The following is a 22,571-nucleotide window of genomic DNA, read 5'->3' as shown; positions in this document are numbered from 1 at the left end:
ATCAAATTACACAGATAAAACTAAATAGGGAATAATTAACAATTAACTGATAACATATTCAGTTATATATAATAGAATTATAAATTATCTATTATAGTTCACACATTTACTTTATACTATATACATTTGTCATATAACACCGAAGAACAGTATGTTTTACAGACAAGTGAATAGTACTCACAAATATACAAACTAATGATAACTCACCCTAAGAAAGGATTATGGAGTTTCAAATTCACATGTTGACGTTCAATATAACAGATGTTGCCTGTGAACAAATACAAGCATTCTGTAATGTACACAGATATACGAATAAAAAATACAATACAATAAAAATCTTCACATTATCGGATTCGAACTCGCTACGTACACATTCGAACTCGCTACGTACACAGCTAGTTCATCACAATCGTCTACCACTCTATCGACTACCCTATCGAATACGTTATCCTTATCATTTACAAATAAATATACTGATAGGCATTTACAAAAAAGCTACATGTCTATAAATATGATTAAACAAAGAAACGCATATAGTACGTATTCAAATGTCGAATCGATCGTGTTTCAAATGTAGAAGAACAGGGAAAATACACATTCCTGTCGAGTGCCCCGACCAGGAATCGAACCCGGGTCTCCGGCGTGGAAATCTACGGCTCTACCGACTGAGCCAAAGAAGCATGCTCCCTCAGCTGAGTGACAGAGACCGTATTTAACACTATTTACAAGTCACACCGGCCCGCTCCTTTTACACAAATATAAATGATCTGATAATTACATACATGTATATATATACGATCAAATATGAATAGATCTAAAAATACTTACAAGATTCAAAAGATTCAAAGTCGTAACTTGGTTGATTATTGTAGATGTATTTAAATGCGTGCTAGCTGTCTTCTAGACGATCAGGAACTGACCAGCTCTTACCAAGGAAATATGGTTTGAACTGACCAGTAGATCTGATTGGCCGAAATCTATCGTTACTTTCCGTAGTGTTTAATTTTCTTTAATTCGCTGATTATTTATAATCGTATAAAATTTAAATGATTACTATTAAAAAACCATAGGCTATTATATAACATAACTTATAAAATATCACATATAGTTTTTGACTGAATGTCACATGACTACCACGTGACCTTGATAGTCTATATAGCAAGTGAATACAAAGTATGTACAATTCACATTGTTACATACAGGATATACGAATTCATTAGAATTCTAAAGAAGGGGTGCATTAACATTTTCTTCCAAACCTTCCTACATTTCCTCTGTTTTCCATAGGAGTGAAGTAACCCGTCATTTAAGTCTACTGCTCCCATGTTTCTGTTGTAAGAGGAAATGGCGCGGGGTTTTCCGGATGACAGATCCTGTGCCGGTAGGATGGTAGATAGCATCCTTACTGGTTTCTTGTCTTCCTCTCCAAAGTGAGACATGCACAGATAATCTCCATGTCGCATGTAGACTGTCCCTTGGTGATCTGCATTTTTCACCGTGTTTGGCATAGGGCGATCCTTCCGCAGTGTACCTGACAGATAGTATTTTCCTCAATCAAAAATAGAAGGCGACAAATAAGTATTTTAGTTACTTCATTTGAAAGTTTGAGCTTCTTATTTAATTAATTGCGTTCCGAAAAAACTCCGTGACACTATGTTCTATATGGAATGGAGTACTGAGTACACCAAAAGCAAAATAAATCATTTTATATTACAGATGTGTGTTGATTAGACATATATATATACGCGATTATATATCAATTATTGTTCAAATAACGGTTATCGTTTATGCTCTGTAGGCAGTGGATCATCATTAAAGTTGTGAGTTTATTTAAATCAAAACAGGGTAAATTAAAGTATTTAAAGGTTCCAAACCTGTCTATATTATTAGGCTTTTTTTTCTTTTTTTGCCTTATATATATTAGGCAATTTTGTTTACAAAAAAACCTAATAATATAGGCAGGTTTAGCGGACTACTAGTAAACGTGCCCGTCAAATATGTGGAGCGTTGAAGAAGTTTGTGTCCGAGATGAATGGAAGTAAAAAAAAAACTGTCATTATAAACATGGTATCCTTTATTTAGGAGTTCTATCCCTCCAAGGAGCCCCATGACTACATTTGTTCCTTTAACTACTCCATTCGGAGTGGGGTCGAACTCGAGTCCTATGTATACGTGCATCTGGAGTACATATCCCGTTGATGATTCGAAAAGAATCTAGAATTCCACACCGTACTTTGCCACTTTCGAATGTATTGCCTAAGGACGCTGTGGCCTTTTGTTGGTACCAGCGACTTGTCAACGCATAGTCAGATAGTTCTCTTGTTGGGACTCCATGGCGCATGAACTGTCTGTTTACAAAGTTCAGTAAAGGTCGAAATCTTGCCGATGGATTTAAGGGTTCAGACATTTTTTTTCATTAAGTTTATATTTCGGTTTTTCATATGTTTTTTTTTATATAAATATATGTATACAAGTACATCGTATTGTATATATTATAGAACATAAAGTACATCACTGCAGTCCCGTACTTCGAGACATAAGAATAAATCAGTCGTCTTATCTCAACCTGTATATTGTACTACAATGGTAGTCAATGTTGTAAAATCTATGACATTTGAAAGGCTAAACAGTACAAAATTTTTATTCACAAATTGTCAGTTAAAAACCTCTATCTGCAACGTGTCTGAAATCTTTTATGTGTAAGAATTTCAGGACGCTCTGAAACCTATTCCTTCCCATTATTTTTCCAAACCAGTCTGATCTTTGGCTTATCATGGATGTGCCCCAATAACCCTTTATGCATGGTTTTTTGATAATGCTCATGTTGAACATTATTGCAAGAAAGGCATTGAATTCTGGCAAAGTCTGCCTTTTCAATTGACTCGTTCTCGATCTGGGTTGTAGGTTACGATATGAGAGCTGATTCTTGGCATATCTACATGTACAAATGTATATAGATCTATTACATCAAATCGATTTAAGTATAGACTACATATTATTTGTTTTTAATTTGTTATGAAACCTGTCTGCAGTAATCGAGGGGAGGTATAGCCGTTTTGTATTTGGATAAATCGAAATGTTTTAGAGTAAAGGCAACCCGTTTAAAGTAGAGTGCATATATGTATACTATATAATCTATATCTTTGCGTATTGATACTCATTGCATACTAATCGATTGCACAAGAAATCTACTGTACAGAAGTAAGAAAGTATAAACATTCTTTATGTTAGATTAGGAGACATGAAATGCTCAACGAGCGCATTGATATTCAGTTGAGGTTAAACCAATCGTCTCAGCTGTTGATAGATTTTATAGGATGTGCATTATTAAAAAATAGATCTAAAAATTGAATTTCTAATATGAAAATGGTCATTAAACGTAAAAAATATGATTGCCATACCACAGTGTACCTAGGTCAGATGAGACACGTCTCATGTTCGCGTTGGCCTTGGAAGAGGGGATCAAAATAGTAATGAACCACCATACCTACACGTTCCAGGGAGACTTATACCACCAACAGAAAGGAGGTCACATTGGTCTTAAATTATCTGGAGCGTTAGCCAAGATCCATATGATTTTCTGGTGACGACAGTTCAGGCAGAAAATGGCAGCAGCCACGGTGTCGACCTTCCTTAACCACCAGGTATACGTACACAAAGTTTATGTGGATGACCAGAACCTTGTTGTGGAGGCTTTACCACCAGGTAGTAGGTTTGTTGAGAGCAAGATCGTGATTGTGGATGAATTGGTGGAGAGGGATAGAATAAGACCAGCAGATGAGAGGACGGCGCAGATAATTAAAGAGGTTGCCAACTCAGTATGCCCCTATACAAGAATGGAGGTTGACTATCCATCGGCCCATGATTTTGGATGGATGCCGTTGCTGGACATTCAGGTCCAAATTCGCGACGCGGATGGGTCTGTGCACTGGAAGTTCTACAAGAAAGAGGTTTCCAGCTCACAATTCATCCTCAATCGCAGTGCACTTCCTGTGTCCGTGAAACGCCAATCCCTAATTCAGGACGGCATACGCCGATTGCCTAACACCAGACCATCTTTGGTACCAGAACTGCGCCAAGAGCTTATGGAGGATCTTGCAGAGATGATGCTGATCTCAGGATACCCATAGTCTTTTAGGGCCAATGTAATCATTGCTGCCCTCAGAGGCTATGCCAATCAGGTATCCGCGAGCGAGCGTGGTGATACGCCACTATATCGGCATAGATCTTGGAAGGAGAATGATCGCAGGTCTAGGAAGAACGTGAAAAAGGCTTCGTGGTTTCGACCAGCTGACACCGTAATTTTCGTACCATCAACTCCTGGTGCAGAAATTGCCAGACGTATACGAGGGGTAACAGCGGTACAGGGGCCCAGACTTAACGTGAATATCAGGGTGGTTGAAACTGGTGGGCAGACGAAAAAGCAGCAACTTGTTCGTACCGACACTAAATTTGGTGATGAGTGTCAACGAGGAGAGTGTGTGCTGTGTCAGAGCAACCCTGGTTCTGGTGGTGGGTCATTACATTTCCGGTCCGGTGCGCTGTACAAAGCCACATGCAAAATCTGTGCCAAGCACAACACAGTGGCTGAGAACATTGGTGAAACCGGCCGAAATGCCTATATCCGGTTCCAGGAACACAGGCGCCAAGTAGAGAGTGGTAATCTCTCTAATGCTCTGGCTAAGCACTTGCTCGAAGAAAACCCAGGAGACGAAGGTGACATTAGAAACTTCAAGTGTGAAGTCCTCAAGACCTTCTCCAAGCCACTCGAACGACAAGTTTCAGAGGCGGTCGCTATACACGGATCAGTTGCTGACAACCTCCTCAATTCTAAGTCAGAATGGGAGCAACCTGCCGTAGAGAGATTGGTCGTCACTAGGGAACCACGACTGTGAACAGCAATATGTGATAGGAAATCTGATAAGAATACAGATCCTTATGACCACTCCGGTGATTAGAGGATCTGACAGCGTCCCATGGGGGTCATGTCATGTTCAGGTGACCTTTATACCACGTGTACTCACGACCACGTGTAGGTTCTGCACCTTGCTGCATCAAGTGTAAACAACATTTCGTCCCAGTATACATATACGGTAAGCTATGTTGTTCTCTTGGGGCGAGATGACCTTAGGTGTGAAAGTTTTGGGGGCAGCAATTTGACTGGTCTTTATCAAGGATCACGTGGACGTGGCCCCTAGTGGGATTTTCTCTTATCCTTTTTATCAAACGTAATGATAATGGGAATCTGCGTTTTATTTTATTAGATTTGATGTAATAGGCACTATGTCTACAGAATAGTGTGAGTTACGAGTTGTCTCAAAACAATAACATACCATTAGTCGATTGTCAAACTTTTCTTTCGATTGTCACCTCGAAAAGCTGGTATGTCTGACGTTTCGACCGTGCATGTGATTGTATATAACATCCCCTTTTGATACGTCAGTGTTATGTTTATGGCTACAAGAGTCTATCTGATGAAGTATCTTGCGGTTATAACCATTGTTTAAACACTGGGGTTGATTTAGTGCACATAGCATGTTGGGTCAAAATAATCCGCCGTATACATCAAAGGGGCCGAGACATTTCGTACCTGCACACAATAGATGTAAACAAACATGTAGACGAACACGTTGTGTTAGTGTTATTTCGGACTGAAGAAGGCCCTATAGTGGCTGAATATATATTCCATAGAAATGATTTTGATTTTACTTTGAATTTATTTTGGCCTTTTATTTCGGATTATTAATATGCTAGCTTTATACCGTTTTCCTCATTATCATACCACAGTTATATGTACCATTGTATGTGTTCCTTGAACTCTAAGGCATGATAGCATGTATTGTGAATATTTTTAATTGTTTTTGCCTAAAACGTATACAGATATTTTTAGTTTACTTAGACTTTTAATAGCGTTTATCAAATAACAGATAAACGTGTTTAATGCCAGCGAATGCTTTATTTATAGTTTATAGGTAAAAATAAGGATATGATACATCGGGCCTGTAGAAAGTACTAGGTATCTTTAATAGGCCGAAACACCAATCGAGTGCGCCCCACTTAGAATGATGTTGGGTATCTTTAATAGGATGAGATACCAATCGAGCGCACCCTTCCTTTATTTGATTATAACTTCCGGTTAGCCATTCGTCAAGGCACACAATTCATCAAACCCACCCTCCCTCCCTAATTTTGAACTTTCATGCTGCCAGGATGTCCTGTATATTTCAGAGGTCTTGAATGTCAGGAAGCACTGTTTGTTAAGAAAACCGGATCAAGCACAGAAGTAGGATACAGGTACATGGTCTATTTCTGCACGGTATACATTCTTACGGCCTCAAAAGAATATCATTGTGCACTTGTCCATGGTGAAAATCCCAGGCTGGACACGCGTTTGAGATATGTGAACTGTCGATACAGCCTCCTGTGTTCTTGGTTCTTAATGGAACATTTTGAGTCTTAACAGTGTTAATGTGATTAGGATGGTCACATTCCAGGTTTGATTTAAAGCAAGTTTTATTATTTTTCGATACTATGCTATTATATCAGAAACAAATAATTCTGTGTGATTGTCTTATTGATTGGACATTGTCCAATGTTATACCTGTTGGATTCCTTTCCACAACAAATAGCAAGCTATTAATTGGACTTGTGGAATGTTCCACTAATTTGTTTGCTTTAATTTGGAGAAATTTTATGGGAAACATTTACATGATTATATGTTATGTCGCTGTTATTAAGGGAGTGGGGCAGAGCCCAGAGGGAGACAGAGAGGGACATGGGCTCACCCGGCTAAGTACTCATACCAGCTTTGCTTTACAGCAGGCTGGTGGTTATTAGGCATAAAGAATGGGGTTTCTGTCGTTACCGCAGGCCCCCCCTCCCTCCGTGGTACCATGGAGGGAGGTGTCCACCTTGTTATATTTGACCGAGGTGGGCTGGTGGTGATGATCGGTTTTAGTAAACGGATGGGGGTCTCATTGTCCAGTTCGCCCTCAGAAATTTTAACCTAGGGGAACCGGTCTCTCGTGGTACCGTGGGAGACACTGGTATGCTCGGTTCTTTGGCTACCAGTTCTCCTTCTGGGCTCTTATCATACTGCGGCCATTCTTCCATAACACCTTTTGTTGTAGTTGACCTAAATAAATTCAAAATTAACAGAATTATATCTGTTGGGTGTTTTGTGCATGCAGTCTGTGTATTAATGCAATTTACATCTTTTAAAATTTCAAGAATCCAATTCAGGTGGTCTAATGTAGGATGATTCTCTGGCATAGCGGTACTTTATGCTTTATATTCTTTATTCTAGGCGATATTCTTGATTTAACAAGTGGTTACTGCACTGTATCTGTAACGTCAAACAAACATTTGACGTATTTGTATGGCGAATTATTTCCCTTGAAAGACTGTCAGGGAAACGTTCACTCGTTCTGCGTCCCTGTCAGGCATATGTCGCATACACGGAACAGACAAAAACGGTTTTGTTTTCTCCAGTTCCTGTCATGATAATTTTATCCGTATATGACGTAAAATGACGTCATATGTTTAAAGGTTACGTCACGTTCTTCAGCTATTACGTAAGGTGACATAAAATATGTATACTAATAAATTATGTATACCAAGTGATAACCACACTTAAAAACTGATTTATATATTTTGTGTTTACTTCAAAGTAGTGCGTACACCATATCGGCCCCCAATCGGCCCCTCGGCAGTTAACGGGACACGTAAATCGGCCCCATCGGCCCCCCGGCAGTTAACGGGACACGTAAATCGGCCCCATCGGCCCCGCGGCAGTTAACGGGACGATATATCGACCCCCATCGCCCCCCCCGGCAGTTAACGGGACACGTAAATCGGCCCCATCGGCCCCCCGGCAGTTAACGGGACACGTAAATCGGCCCCATCGGCCCCCCGGCAGTTAACGGGACACGTAAATCGGCCCCATCGGCCCCGCGGCAGTTAACGGGACGATATATCGGCCCCGCGGCAGGTTACGGGACACGTAAATCGGCCCCATCGGCCCCCCGGCAGTTAACGGGACACGTAAATCGGCCCCATCGGCCCCGCGGCAGTTAACGGGACGATATATCGGCCCCATGGGCCCCCCGGCAGGTAACGGGACACGTAAATCAGCCCCATCGGCCCCCCGGCAGTTAACGGGACACGTAAATCGGCCCCATCGGCCCCGCGGCAGTTAACGGGACGATATATCGGCCCCCATCGGCCCCCCGGCAGTTAACGGGACACGTAAATCGGCCCCATCGGCCCCGCGGCAGTTAACGGGACGATATATCGGCCCCCCGGCAGTTAACGGGACACGTAAATCGGCCCCATCGGCCCCCCGGCAGTTAACGGGACACGTAAATCGGCCCCATCGGCCCCCCGGCAGTTAACGGGACACGTAAATCGGCCCCATCGGCCCCGCGGCAGTTAACGGGACGATATATCGGCCCCCATCGGCCCCTCGGCAGTTAAAATGTTAAGGTTAAGGTCACAGACGTAAACACCACTTTGTTATATAGGACACTAAATACATGTAGTTTTTAAATACGGAAGATAACTCCTATAGCTATATTATCAATACATCCTATAAAGTTCACATCATAATTTATGTTATAGAACTTTCTAGAATATTGTCATGAAAAACATACATGTTTGTAAACATGTTGATTATAGGTAGGGATCTAGAACTGATCTCTATTTCCAGAAAGTCCTGTGTGTTTATTTGTTTACTGTTTTTAGTAAGATATTTCTAGAAGTAGAAGGTTCTCCAATATTCTTGAATTAGGGTTTAACTCTATACTCAAGCTGCCCTAGGCTAATCAGAACTGTAATGAGACCTGTCATTAGACATATCAAGACTTGTACAGCGCCATATTGGACTCTATTGGGAGAGCTATTGTGACTTTATCTGCTGATTGTTACAACACATTGTGTGAATTTATTCATATTGCCTAGAACTTAACAAATTATCTGTGGACCTTCATTTTCCTCGTTGAGTTTCGAACATTGTTAATTAGGAACCTGGAAGGGTTAAGAATTTTACCAGGACATTTACATTATTTACTTGAATTATTTGTCCGTAAATTATCAATGTGTTAACATTTTTACTGTATCAAGTTATTGTATGTGCTGTAAATCATTAATATATTCAGTGTTATTAAAATATTAACCATCAGGGTTATAGATGCGCTTGAAAAAGTCGGCAAGGCATTTCCGGCCCACACAAAAATCGGTGTATGTACGATTATGAAACGAAAGGCGAAAGAGCTTTCAATGAGGCAGTGGTGAAGGTGAATAATTTCCTTGAGAAATTGTGTAATAGCAAGGATAATCTTTATTTGAGAGATTGCTATGAGGGTCTGACTAAAGACGGTCATCACATTGGTAAAATGTATGACAAGAATGAAGCATCTGGCGGACATGTAAACAAAGATGGGACAAAAAATGTGGAATGTCATGTGGGAATTCATACGTGCTAGCAACATTATTGCTAATTACGATCAACAGTCGATCCAAATTTGAAGAAATGTCTGTTAAGTGACAATTCCACTCCACCAGAGGATAAATTATCAAAAAAAGAAGAAGAAAAACACAAAAAATTGCAGCTCAATTTTCTTAATGCAAACACAAACTTTTAATGTAAATTACCCTGTATCTGTAGTACATTTAGACTTAGTACTCTTTTATGTTTTTTATTTCGACACAGTGTATCATGTATGGGTACCATTGACAAGTTTTTCTTTCATAATAGACATTAGTCATCATGCCATCTGCAAACAAATATTATGTAACTATTAGTAATGTTAATAGTTTGAGAGACCATAAGAAAAGAGAAAAGGTGAAGTATTGGTTACCGAACCAAAATATAGATATAATATGTATACAAGAAACGCAGTGCACAGACACAGACCAAATCTCATGGAGCAAACAATGGACATAACTAAGGGAGGTGGAAGCATGTGGAATAATGGCACTAATTCATCAAAGGGGGTAGCAATTTTATGGAAAACATTTTACAGCTAAAGTGTCAGAAAAACACAAATGTGGTAATGGCAGAATTTTATCGGCCAACATAGAATCTGAAGATAATTTTTTAACTATATAATGTGTATGCACCCAACCATGGTAATGAACATAAAGATTTTTTCACACAAGTAAGATAATTGACGACAACAGAGGTCAATTATCAGAATGTATTTTAGTAGGAGATTTTAATTGCACTCTAAATAATATCATTAAGCATACTGATTAGTGACTAAAACCTTGAGGATATATGGCGTTCTCAATATGTTGGTAAGAAGAAATTTACGTTTAAGAGATGTCATTTAGAATCAAGAATTGACAATATGTTCACTCCATCTAAGATGCGACACCTTTTCAGTGACCTTTGTATACAATTTTGTCCATACAGTAACCATAATATGATTTCAGTTAAATTGTTGCCATAAGAAATGGAGCGTGGACCAGGAAACTGGAAGATGAGTATTAAATTTATAAGAACACACACACAAGCTTTCAAAAACTGTTGGAGATCCTGGGTTTCTAATATTAATTAATATACAAACATATTGGAATGGTGGGAAGTGACCAAAGTTCAGGTAAAGGAGTTGTCTATGGAAATTGGTAAAATGTTAAGTACTTGAGATAGGATAATAAAAAAGGACGAGAAAACATTTGAAAAGTTAAGGGAAGAAGATGGTTTCAGAGAAGATATTCAAAAGTAAGAAAAAAGCACTAAATAACACTACACTAACAAAGATAATGCTGCAAGGATAAGGTCAAGAATACAAAACATTGAAGAAAACGAAAAATCAACAGCTTATTTCTTTAGTTTAAAGAAAGATAATGTACAGGAGAAACAGTGGTATAGAACAAAATCTGCAGATGGAAACTATAAAACTGGAATAAAAAATATTCTACAAGACCAAGTTAATTTCTATGAAAAACTTTTTAGAACAGAAGGATGGGATAAAGAGAATGCAGAATATTTAACACAATTCATTTATAAATTATGTGAAGATGATAAAGAGAAAACAGACAGGGATATAGAAGATGAAGAAATATATACAATGTACAGTTATAAGAACTCTGAAAAACAATAAATCTGATGTGATAAAATAACTGTTTGAATATAATTCTCGGTCTAGATCTCAGGGGAAGGGAATAGTGAAGCTATTATTCAAAGAGGGCGAAGAGAAGAAATAAAAAGAAATGGCGGCCTCTAACATAACTAAATACAGACTATAAAATTATTGCAAAAGTTATCAGTAATAGAATCAAACCACTTCTTGTTAAAATTATACACACAGACCAAAAGGGTTTTGTGTCAGGAAGAAATATCATGAATGCCAATAGACAACTACAGGACATAATTGAATATTGTGATATTGAGGAGGAAAATGGAGCCATTGTATTTATTGATCAACAAAAAGCCTTTGATATAATAGAATGGGATTGGATATTTCATTGCTTCAAAAAAAATAATTTTGGACCTAAATATTGTAATTGGATAAAAATGCTTGTAGGTAATGCTACAAAATGTATAGAAACAAATGGTTTTACTTCAAGATATTTTCAGTTATCTAGATCAGCGAGACAGGGTTGCCCAATGGCGCCAATAATGTACGTTTTACAAACAGAACCACTGGTATGTACCATACGAGCAACTTCGGAAATTTAAGGAATCAAACAACCAAATACCAATAACTCACAAGTAAAATTAAATGGATATGCTGATGACCTACAACACTTTCACAGAACTGAATAATCTATCACACAATCTTTTGAACTATTTAAAATATATGAGAGAGCATCAGGCTCAAAGATAAATTATGATAAAACAGAAGTTATATATCTAGGGAAATGCAAAAATAAGAAACCAGTACATGTATTTGATAAGAAAAAATGGACGAAAACTTCTGTGAAAACTTTCGATATACATCATGGATATAACTTTGATACAGACAAGTTATGGAAGGATAAAGTTCAAAAAATCAAACACTGTGTGCAAATATGGAAAACCAGAAACCTTCACATTGGAGGTAAAGTATTGATTATCGGGTCTCTAATATTATCTACAATAAGTTTCGAAATTGGTGCTAGAGGTATCCAAGAAAAGTATAAAAATGAAATTAACTTGATTGTATGGAATTTTATATAGGATAGTAAAGTAAATCTCGTTAATAGAAAAACGTGCTGAAACAATAAAAATAAAGGAGGAATTAATATGATAGATATTGGTGTTTTTATATTAAGTAAATATGTCAAGACTACATACAGGATACTGCAGTTGGAATTGGATAATTGGAATGCATTTGGGAAATACTTCCTACAAAAGTTTGATGAAACACATAACACAAGGCTAGATCTAAGTGGAATTCCTGTCTTTTATCAAACATGTATCAAAGCATGGTCTACATTTAGAACCAAAATTCCTGCCACTAGTAAAAATGAAATTATGAACCAAAACCATTTTAGAAATACCTATTTACTGGTAAATTGTAAATCCCAATGTTTTAAATCTTTTTTTTAAGTCACAATTGACACAAATTAAAGATATTTGGAATGAAGAAGAAAAAAAATCATTTATAGTGAGCTACTTCTGAGAAAGTTATGACAAAAAAATTACTGGATAGCAGAATTTACTATTATTAAAAATTCAATTCCGCAATTTTTTTTTTGTTACAAATCCTCAGAAATAATTATGTTCAAGTTACTGAACAGTATATTAATTCTGATTTAAAAATAGTTATTAAAAACAACAAATTGAATAAAGAAACACTAATTTCTTCTGAAAAATTAAAAGAGAAATATATACAAAAAATTATGATGCCGGATTGTGAACCCATTGCAGAAGTAAAATGGAAAGATTCTTCAAAAACAGTAATTTAGAAAAAAAAAGAAGTGGCAAATAATATGAACCAAATTTAAGTACATTGCTATCTCACAAAAAATTAAACAATTTGAGTGGGTTTTTTTTTTTTTTTTTTTTTACATATAATCATTTTTACAGAAACAAAATAACAGTTAATGAATAGATAGGAATTCTTGCCTTGTATAAGACACAATATTTCTAATCAAATCTCATGGAAACAGAAAATTATTGATATGATTAGTAATGAAGAAAATATTCTGGTAGCTAATTATGAAGATGAAGAGAAAGATTTATTGGAAACAATTGCTATCAGCACTAAATTTACAGTATCGTAAGTTAGAAAAATGGTGAAGTACCAAAACAAGAATTTAATTGTCCAATCTGCACTTGTTATCTTTAAAAGCATTATTATAGAAAATATTGGAAATTATTTGAAATGCCAAAATTCAAGAAAAAAGGAACTGTACAAAGTGTTATCAAATGCCTTAGTATAATTCAAAGTATTAAAATCTTCCCTTACACATATATATATATATTTACATTCCATGTTGCATTCGCCTATATATCACTAGTATACCAAATTGTAGTATATGAGAGTATGTCTGCAATTTACAGTGATGAGGTCTCTGTGTAGGAATACAAACAATGTAAACAAACATGGCCGCCAGTAAAAAATAAACAAAGCTAGTAGCATATCACCACATAGGATTTGTATTCACAATAATTAAACTTTAAATTAAAAAGTGTTGGCATTAATGAAATTAAAATGAAAATCAAGACGAAAACATTTAAAATTGCAGTAATTAATATTTGGATACTTTTCAAATACCAAATTAATTAAAACGTCATAAAAACATCGTCCAGCGTCTTAGAACTGACGTCGTCTGCTACTGTGTCCGGAACACCGGAAAAAATTAAAAACTTATAGCCTACTTTGATTGGATAACACAAGGAAAAATACAGCATGGGGCTTAAGAAGTTTTCAAGGTACCTGGTAAGCTTTTGACTGTTTGAAGTAGAATTACACTGTGTAATTTCGAGATAAATTCAGCTTAAACTGATGGAATGTTCTACTTAATTTAAGAACAATCACATCGGTTGCGCTTTACACAGCATACAAATTTACTCAGCAATACTGATTCCCTACGGTGGCTGGGAGCGGACATGAAATAAATAGAGAATACATGGTTAGTATCTTACAATACAAGGTTTATTTTGGTGCGAGACTTAGGAAAGCCGAGATGACGAGGCTTTGCCGAGTCATCTCGGCTTTCCGTGTCGAGCACCAAAATAAAACTTGTATTGTAAGATACTAATCGTGTATTCTGTTTATCCTGCAACTATTATGGCATTCAAAACGAAAGCAAATTGACAGTTATTTACTTGGTTTCGCTCGAAGCGTGACGCTTCTTTGATGCGGAGGTAAATATTCATTCACTAAACCGAATGAGAGTGTACTCCTTTTTACTGCCGTGGGAAATAAATAAGCGCATTCACAAACACCATCCGTAAATCCATTCAGTGTAATATATCACTGAAACAATATGAAAATACTCAAAAAACAATATATACCCGTTTAAAAATTACTTTGCAATACATACCTTTGCCATGAGCCAAGAAAAAAACCACACCGCCATAAGAGATTTTGGATACCGTAAAAATGACGTCAATCCGATGAATGTGACGTCACGTTTTAGCGGGACTGAATGACGTTTCATTCACCGGAAGGTTCAAGTTCTGGGTCAAGTTAGAAAAAGTTCCGTCAGATATGGTATAAATTCACGTGATCGTATTGACGGATAAAGCATTTCGTATTGACGGATAAAGCACAAGTTTATCCGGCAGTAGTTATCGGTCAGTATGTGGGACAGTTGCAGGATAAATAAAATTATTGCGTTCGAACGAAATATTATTGCGTGGGAGCGAAATACTATTGCGTGGGAACGAAATACTATTGCGTGGGAACAAAATATTATTGCGTGGGAACGAAATACTATTGCGTTCGAACGAAATATTATTGCGTGGGAACGAAATATTATTGCGTGGGAACGAAATACTATTGCGTGCGAACGAAATATTATTGCGTGCGAACGAAATATTATTGCTTTCGAACAAAATAATTATTGCGTGCGAACGAAATAATTATTGCGTTCAAACGAAATAACTATGAACGCATTATCATACATGGATGATATGACAGTAATCCTGCCACCGTAGTAATATGATTAAGATATGGCCTACAACTTATGAAACGGCACCTTATCAAAAAAAAATATTTTCCTTATTATTAACGATTTAAAGTTTTGTTTATTGTTACACGTACCTATGGTGGCGTACAGGGGACACTATACATAAGGATTGGATTTCGTTTTTATGTTAACCATGCTTGTATGGAGCAATTCCTCTAAGAATATATTCTATGGGGCGCGTTAGCGCCCCATAGAATATATTCTTAGAGGAATTGCTCCATACAAGCATGGTTAACATAAAAACGGAATCCAATCCCTATATTTACACTCACACGACTTTTTATTTACATTTTATGCAATAAAATCGTCATTTGAAAGTGACGTAATTATTCAATAAAAGTCGGTCAAAAGTGGGAGGAGCTTACTCAATTGAACAGCGAATGATGACGCTGCACGTAAGGTAGAATTATTCATCCGCGACGACAAAAAAGTTCAATATTTTAGTGTAAAATAAACATGACAAACAAAGTAAATTAGAGTAAACTTCAGAGATACTTTTATTTAATCAGATCAGAACTTTAAGTAGGTATTAAATTTTGCAAAAAGTTCATATATAGCGTAATAACATAAAGTATTTGTTCTCGGCCACATGTGTGAACTCGGTGACCGTTATTGTGCAGCGAGGCGAGGCTGACGCACGCTTACACAGTGGAGTTTTCCGAAGTTGTCAAAACACCAGTGTTCAAGTAGCTAAATTTGTTTGAGATTGTCGTCTGACTTGACGATATTACATTCTTCGGAGCCATGTGATTATATAATCTACGCTTATATCCATTGCCATCTAGGCTATAGATGGAACAACTTGTGTTCGATGGATACAATGTATTTGTGGTGACGCGTAACTGTCAACACGTGGATTACTAGCGGTGCATGTTTTATAATACACATAATTAAATTCTCAAAGAACAAAGACAAGAGGATATGTTTATAACTGACCTCTATCAGAAGGTCTCACGCCCGTCCACCCAAAAGACTCGATCGTATGACGAACACAGACACAGAGGTAATGTTTACATTTGACACCCATCATTTTCAACAAAAATGAAAGCACGTCGCCCCGGTCGGGATATTTTTCCGTTTCTGTATACAATTGTTAATTTAAAAATTGTTTGAATCATATATAAATATAAAACATGTATTTATTGTTTACATTTTTCCAAAATTCTATGAAAAACAACAATATACACGTAATGTTGCATCAAAATGTAATTTGGTTTGTTTAGTTTTACGTCCTATTAACAGCCAGGGTCATGTAAGGACGTGCCAGGTTTGTTGGTGGAGGAAAGCCGGAGTACCCGGAGAAAAACCACCGGCCAGCGGCCAGTACCTGGCAACTGCCCCACATGGGATTCGAACCCGCATCCCAGAGGTGGAGGGCTTGTGGTAATATGTCGGGACATCTTAACCACTCGGCCAACGCGGCCCCTCAAAATGTGGAAACGAAATATTATTCACATCAAAATGTAAACAAAGCCATGTGTTTGTTTAAAAAAAGTAGTCCTTTTACGTTGCATAGAACATTTTCTTACGCAAGTTCAAAGTTCAATGTTACCATGCAGTTATGGTAAACAAAATCGGCTAGTATTAGCGTATAGTGACCAAGCATAGCAAGTGTAAATATATGTCTATAATTGTATCTATCTTGTACGTACAGCATAGTATCTTGTACATATGAACAACTTAGTATATAAACTTGTACGTACAAGATACTACGTTGTGCATGCAAATGTACAATATCATAATTTGTACATACAAGATACTGTAATAATTTGTAAGATATGAAGTTGTACGTACAAGATAATAATTTGTAGGTACATGATACTAGGTTGTACGTACATGATACAACGATGTACGTACAGACGTACAAGATAAGTATTTGTGCATATGTACGTACAAATGTACACGATACTGTAACAATAGATACTAAAAAGATACTGAGTTAAACGTACAAGATGATAATTTGTATGGACATGATAAATAAAACTATATATTGGTCCTAACACGCAGCCGTAAATAAAAGCATTATATGTGCTTTTATATTACTGTGTATATGACTTTAATACATTATGCTTCAATGTTTCCATTTGAATGTGTGCAATTTTGTTACAACGAAAGTTGTTTTGTACCAATACTTAGTCAACTATTTTAAAAAGTAAAACAATGAATTTACATGACTTTCTCTACAATTTTAATGCAAATCATTGAAGGCAAATACTGAAATAGAATACAAATCCAAATAATACATGCAATAAACTTTAAATTAATGGTTTCAAAGCAAAATATACTATTTAAAATATACGTTATTAAGAAGGTTTACACAAAACCACTTTAAATTACCAATTACAAAGAATATTGATATGAAATTGCAGACCGCCACATTTGAAATAGCCAAAGGTAAACCGTTGATATTTCGTTCCCACGCAATAATTATTTCGTTCCCACGCAATAATTATTTCGTTCGAACGCAATAATATTTCGTTCGAACGCAATAATATTTCGTTCCCACGCAATAATATTTCGTTCCCATGCAATAATATTTCGTTCCCATGCAATGATATTTCGTTCGCACGCAATAATATTTCGTTCCCACGCAATAATATTTCGTTCCCACGCAATAATTTTATTTATTTCATGTCCGCTTCCAGCCACCGCAGATTCCGGAGTGACTGTAATACACGTGCCTATCTTCAGAGAACAGAAATTAAATTGTTGTGTTGTGACTTTGAGGATCAAAGGGGAATAACCCTTACTGAGTACAGAAGATTCTACCAACCGGAGCTACCGAGGGGAGATAAATCACAACCGGTTGAAGATTCTACATCACTGCGAACGTCTTGGGGAGGCGCTCGGGATGGTATAATGCCAAAACTAGGCTAGACCAAAGAAAAAAGACGACAGTGCTAATGAGAACTAGCTTTATCACAAAAACTCTTTGATTAATATCGACAGATATGTGACAGACTGATAGAAACATTAAAGAGTTCATAAAAGCGAAACCAGGCACACTCAATGGCCTATCCTACAAAACTATCATAGAAAAGTCAGATTTAAATAAGATTGCATCTTACCTTTCTAGTGGCACTAAACATCCCATTATCCTACGTCAAAATATGTGGTTTAAATAAATCACTCTGTCCTCTTTGTCTCTCGCGGAATAGAATTCCATCATTAGCTAGGCCTAAATCACCTCAGCAGCGTCCGGTATTTGTACCTATGACGTCAGCAATGTGACGAGCGGCAATTTTAAACGCATTATTAGCGACGTTTCTTAAAAAAAATAGTTGAATGTAAATATAAGCAATAAAGAGTTTCCAAATTGTAGTATATAGTCAATATGAATACAATTTGGGTGACAGATAAATAATCATGTACTAATTTTTTACATTTTAAGGTAATTTGAACACTTTTAGTTCTTAATCTAAAGTATTGAAAAATAACAATTTGTATCCTCATTTAAATAGGACAAAACAGTAAGCTCCCAGACCTCCAATTGTTTAGCCTGAGATAGAAATAGCGACCGTTTCCACAGTGATATGCAAAATATTTTTTCAAATGATTAACAAATAATGTATATTGCCAAAACTACAAAATTCCATAAAATTCTAGATTTTATCAAATAGATATCTTTGAATGAAAACAGTCAAATAAAGACAGCCTACAGCCATGGTTTCGTATGACTCGCAGTAGTTGTAGTAGTGACACTATACACTATGTAGGCGAGTTGCTGAGTCAGGTGACAAAGTTAGAACTATGCAGACATGTTTAAAGTCACGGCTTGTAAATTCTGTTTCATGATGATAGATTTAATCCCATAAATGTTCAACACATTTAACTGAAAAACAAGATATGAAAACACCATCAATTTGTGCAGTAAACGCTTTTATTATATGCTACGGTACACACATATATTTGCATATAAGTTCATATATGTACATCATAAGCTCAATGTTCATGATACCGTTAATGTCCGATGAAATAATCCACTTCGATACCATAAATGATGAGAAGTGACAAAAACCTAGAAAAATAATAGATAAAATAGACTTGTTGGGGCAAACATGTGATGCATTTGATTGTTGTACATTTCCTTTTGTAAGTTAATCTTAATTTGCGCCCAAATTTGTCGAACCAAAGTAGTAAGTGGGAATTAAAGTGGTGGTAAATAATTATCATGGTGGAATACTCAGTAAAAATATGTGATAGCTGTACATTCCTATACAGTGATTTATTAGTAATCTAATAGATGTAGTAATAAGTAAAAAACAAGTATTTTGGTGCCATTATAATCCTATGGACATAGACTCAGAACTTTGACTCTATAACCTTGTAGGTGACCTTGGGACAGGGAGCCATGTACCATGTGCCATGTACCATGTGCTAGATACCATATATGTCCTAAACCCATAGTTGGCAGCTGAACCCTGTGGCCCTTCATATTAGAGTCATCAGAGAAGGACTACTTCAGTGTGAAGTCCACCATTGGAGAAGTTACTAATGTTAACAATCTAATTAAAATTCGAATTTTAATTAGATTGTAATGTTAACATCTGTGTCATACGGAGTTACTAATGTTAACAATCTAATTAAAATTCGAATTTTAATTAGATTGTAATGTTAACATCTGTGTCGGAACTTTTGGAGCCGTCGGACCAAGTGAACTGTATATATATATATATATATATATAGTGTCCATGGACATTAGGTTGTTAATCAAGGATTATGGTTTATATATATATATTCTGATTTTGTATATACATGTATGTTGAAGTTAATACAAGTGTTGATTTGATTTTACATCGTTGCCTTATTTGTTTGCCGTTAATTATATAATTAGGCTAAGCCTATACCCACAACTCGTGACATGTACTAATATCAGGACAATAGGTCTCGTTGTGGCCGAGTGGTTAAGGCGATGAATGTTATCTAAATGTTGGTTTACGCTTGCAGTAACGAGTATTCCGGATGTTATCCATCCTCGGTAACCCAGGCGATATATACACTAACGTTAATATCCCCTGGGAGCAATCGCGACCTTCATCTCGAACTCCTGAATAATTAATGAGGCATTTTCATTGGTTCCGTCACGCATACCCATCGCATAATTTGACCAATCACATTAGACTTAACAAAACCGAATAGGTAATCTAGAAATAAAGATGGCGACGTCGCCCTTTCAGTTTTCGAGTGTATTGGAACGATTTGCCATTCCGGTACTAAAAGAATTTCAAAAGAAAAGTTTTGAGGCTTTATTGGAAGGAAAAGATGTTTATCTGTCGGTGAAGACAGGTGGGGGTAAGAGTCTGTGCTATCAGGCCTTTCAACAATTATGGACAGAAAAGAATGACGGAGATTCAAATTGTGCAGTGTTGGTTATTTCACCACTTGTTTCAATAATGAAAGAACAGAGCGACTTTTTAGAATCTCGAGGCTTTCGGGCCTCTTACATTGGGAAGGACTCGTCGGAAGATAATGACATTTCACAAAGTTGCCACAGAAGCGGCATGTCTTCATGGGCGCAGCCATTGATATCCATAAATATTTTCCCTCCAAGCCTGAAGAGTTCTCATTTTGAAAAAGTTATGTTGATTGGTTTCTATTTATAGATTGACGTCATTGAAACGAAGCTATGAGATCGAGTACGCCCACGCGTTGATAAGTGTAGTGTAGGCCTAATGTAGTACGATCACCCGTGGGTCTCCGACGATGAATGTTATCAAAACTAAACTAAAGAATATGTGTATTGATTTTTTGTGGGGATATAAATCACATCTCGTGTCATATAAAACACTAATTGGCGATAAACGAATGGGTGGTTTGCAGGTCCCTGATATAGATTTAAAGCAAAAAGCCTTTAGAACAAAATTTGTTTTCAGACTATTGTATAATAATGAAAATGTGCATACACTCTGAATTGATACATGTAAATATTTCATATCCAATATAGATGGCATGAAACTTGGTATGTTGGCCTGTACTGTAATTATAATAGCAGGCAATTAGCAACCATTCCCAAATTTTATCAAGAAATGTTGTCTGCGTGGTCAGAGTGCCGTGATTTTTTAGATTTTGATTTTAATGTTCGTCAAACTTATTGTCAGCCCGTATTTTGCAATCCCTTGGTTACGGAAAATAATAAACAATTATATAACAAAATCTTCATAAAAGCAGGATTAATACAGTTAAAACATTTCACTTACGAATGTGTTCCGGGATTCCTGTCCAAATCAGCCATCACTGAAATAATCCATGATTTAAATCCAAATATTGAGAGAAAGGAAATTCTGGCCACATATTCGTCCATAAAAGAAAGTTTGCCACAATCATGGATTAAAACTGTTAAGAAACAATGTAATCCAATTTGGAATAACGGTATACAACCGGCACGCGGTTTGTTCCGTCGTCTACACGTGAAACCTACAAGGCACTCGTGCGGCGTGCATTCACTGAGCCCGTGTCAATCGGGTACTGGTCCGGTGTGTTTCCTACTTTTGATTTAAAGCGCGCTTTTCAAATTATACACGCAAGCTATTACCCAAGTAATTGTGTCGAAGTACATTTCAAAGTTTCTCACAATGTCATTTTCACTGGAGATAAACTTTTTCGTTATAATATGTGTACTACTGACCTGTGTCCTGTTTGTAAAGAACGATCTGAGGATATTCTTCACCTTTTTGTACAATGTTCTAAATTAAAAAAGTTCCATGATTATCTTGTTACTCTCATAGAAGATCTTTTTGCGAAGGCAGATGTTTTAATCCTCAATTCCATAAAATACGAAACTTTAATTCTTTTTGGACTTATTGAAAAACCAAAGTTTGTTAATTTTTATTTTGTCAACTTTATGTTAGCTGTCGCTAGGTTCTGTATCTTTAAGCGACGTAATTTAAGTATGTGTGGTGAAGGTTTCGTAGATATTAAGTCTTTCTTTAAATCTACACTTAAGAGCTATACAAAATACAGTTTTTCTTATTATTTACAAAATATTTTGAAAATCTTAATCTTTTTGTGAGTGTAGTGGGGTCTGAACTAAATGTAATTCTGTGATAACTTTTGTTTTTATTTGCGTAATTAGTCCAAGTTTCATTTTTATGTAAGAGAGGGGAGATTGTATATTCATTTGTTTCTATTTAACTTATCATATTACTTATATATATTTCTCTCCGGCTATATTCTGACTAATCTTTGCTTCTGTAATGATTACATTGTTTCAATTTCAATGGAGTGAAAGTGTGTGTATGTGAATATACTTACAAAGAATTTACATGCAATATGTGTGTATTTTGTTTTGAATGTTTAAATGTATGTTACATATTCTTATGTATAAATTGATTATTGAATAAAATTATTTTTTTGGAAAAAAAAAAGAAAAAAAAAAGGCGATGAACTTTAAATCTGAGAAGGTATTCCAGGTCTTGGGTTCGAGCCCGGGCTGCGGCGGTTACGAT

General features: G+C 36.4%; 1 pseudogene; it reads right to left on the bottom strand.

The window, feature by feature from the left end:
- Positions 1 to 235: 235 nt before the first annotated feature.
- LOC138305074 (piggyBac transposable element-derived protein 4-like) lies at positions 236 to 3,436 on the bottom strand (annotated as a pseudogene).
- Between the last annotated feature and the right edge of the window lie 19,135 nt (positions 3,437 to 22,571).

Source organism: Argopecten irradians, chromosome 12 (assembly GCF_041381155.1).
Source record: "Argopecten irradians isolate NY chromosome 12, Ai_NY, whole genome shotgun sequence".
Classification (NCBI taxonomy): Eukaryota; Metazoa; Mollusca; class Bivalvia; order Pectinida; family Pectinidae; genus Argopecten; species Argopecten irradians.
This window is presented reverse-complemented; position numbering and strand designations above follow the sequence as displayed.